Below are 2,443 nucleotides of genomic sequence, written 5' to 3' on the forward strand. Positions count from 1 at the left end.
GTGTGTGTGTGTGTGTGTGTGTGTGTATGCTTGTTTCTTCTTCTTCTGTTTGAAGTAAGGAGTTTTTTGTTTAATGTTTTGTGGATTTTATTTATTTCCTCGTTTCCCGTCTGCTGCTGCTGCTGCTGCTGCTGCTGATCGTCTTTTACTGCACACCATGAGGTTCTGAGATCATGATGAGATTGCTTTTGCCACAAACTCACACACACACACACACACACTCACGAGAAGGTGCAGGAAAAAAAGGAAAGACGTCCGGAACGGTCGGAACTGGTTCGGGAACGTTTTGATAAAGTATCTCCGCTCTCTGGTGCGAGAGTAAAACAAACAGGTTTTTGTACGCCCCCGATGGCCGCTCACACTGGCCACTAGATCGGAATCGGAGTTGAATCCCGTGGCCTTCTTCCGTCGGAGATCTGGAGGGAATGCCCGATAGTTGATCTTCATCGAAGCATCGAAAACAATCGTTCCATAATTCATACCGACCCGGGGCGTCATCGAAATCGTTTTGCGGTGGTCGCCAACCAGCACCACCAAGCATACCCCCCACCCCCTCCCTCCCCACCGCAAGGATACCATTTTGTGTGAGATAAATTATGACGAAGTAATAACATTTTTATTGTATCGGTACTTCGTGGCACTCGCGGAGAGGCCAGCGCTCTGGTAAACAGTTCTGGATAAACGGCTACAACGGTATTGACTCCGGTGTACTGCATGACATCCGGGATTTTCTTTCTCTTCTTTCGCTCTCTCTCTCTCAATCTCGATCTTCATCAGCCATCCCCCGGCCGGTGCCGGTTTGCCTCCTATCAATCAAACCAACCAGCCAGTTGTCACCAAAAACCTACTAACGATTATTTATAGATCCCGTGGTGGTGGAACGGCCTTCTGGATGACGCGACGCGAGGATAAATGATGTGTACGGCTTTGGCCGGGAGTTCAGTCGCCAGTCGGATTCGCAGGAAGCAACAGCAGCAACAGCAGCAGCCGCACCGGCAGCAAAAGCTACCAGAGCTGCCGAGGGGGGGGCACTCCACCTTTTCCTGACCTCCAACCCCTCTGCGATGCGTGCGGCACCAGAACGCGTTTTCCGGACGCTTGATAAATGATTCGTAAGGATATCGGATTCTCGAGCATCTTACACACATACACGCACGCACACACACACATCTTAACGCACTGGTCACTGGTTGTTGTTTGTTGCTGCTGCATTGCGGTAAGGCACGGGCATTTATCGAGCGAATCCGACGATGTCCTGCCGCATTGACGCACATGCCGAGGGGGGCTGCGCTGCGTGATTTATCGACTCACGACTCGTATCCGCAGCCAGCCAGCCAGCCAGCCAGCAGAGTAACACTGATCGATTGCAGAGTGGAATGCAGACCGCGCTCTCGATGGATCGATGGATCGCGATCTTGACTCGTAGCTGCACGAGGAGCTGCACGAGCTACGATCGGTGTATGAGGTACCGATAGCGAGGTGTGTCTCGCGACACACCGAGTGTCACACCCGTGGAGGGGGTTTATGGTATTAAATCGATCGAGCGAGCAAGAAAAACAAGGGAAGGGGCGATCGCGCGTTGTCCAGCGCTGCGCGGTTTAAACTGTAACGATCGAGTGAAAGTAGGTCGGTTGGTTGTTTTTAAAATGCCGTAGGTGAGCTACTATATAACAAGGGGATGTAGCTCAGATGGTAGAGCGCTCGCTTAGCATGTGAGAGGTACGGGGATCGATACCCCGCATCTCCAAAAGGACATTTGAAAGTGTAGTAGGCCCCTCAGCCTCTACACATTTTTTTTATATAAAGGAGTAGTTTTTTTTTAACATATATAATGACGGGCGAGCCGTATGTTTTGAAGGAGTAGTTGTAAAGGATTAAACGATCGTCGATCGTTTTTGAGCGATCAAAAAGAACAACGTGGTTAGCCAGCCGCCATTATTATCGCATATTGCACCAAAAAGCAGAGCAAAACGTTGTTGAGAGCATAAAACATTATCGTGATTTTCGGAAAACGATTTACCACTCGCCTCCTTTTTTATGGACCCTGTTTGCATCCTGCTGTACTTTTATCATACTGTCGTTACCAGCGCGGGTGAGTGTGTGTGTGTGTGTGTGTGTGTGTGTGTGTGTGTGTGTGTGTGTGTTCTGGTGTTCTTTCATCCCCAGCAGCGATGATGGCGGTGATACCATTTTCCGTACAATTAAAAAGACGCAACCGAGCGTAAAACCACATCAAAGGATTTTCGCCTTTTGGGGGGTGGCCGTTGGTGCTGCTGCTGCTGCTGCTGCTACTGCAACCTGCCATCAACAACCGCCTGGTGTGCATCTCACCCCCCCTGGGCAGCGTTTACGTGTCTGGTGCACGGCACGCGTCACACGCGCAACTGATCAATGCATTCCCGTCCAATGGCAGGGAGTGAAAAGGGATTGCCAAGGATTAAAG

General features: G+C 50.4%; 1 non-coding gene across 1 annotated transcript; it reads left to right on the top strand.

The window, feature by feature from the left end:
• The first annotated feature begins 1,674 nt into the window (after nt 1–1,674).
• Trnaa-agc (transfer RNA alanine (anticodon AGC)) lies at nt 1,675–1,747 on the top strand. Its single transcript has one exon. It is a non-coding gene; the product is annotated as a tRNA-Ala (tRNA).
• Nucleotides 1,748–2,443: the final 696 nt, after the last annotated feature.

This window comes from Anopheles darlingi, chromosome 2 (genome assembly GCF_943734745.1).
Source record: "Anopheles darlingi chromosome 2, idAnoDarlMG_H_01, whole genome shotgun sequence".
Classification (NCBI taxonomy): domain Eukaryota; kingdom Metazoa; phylum Arthropoda; class Insecta; order Diptera; family Culicidae; genus Anopheles; species Anopheles darlingi.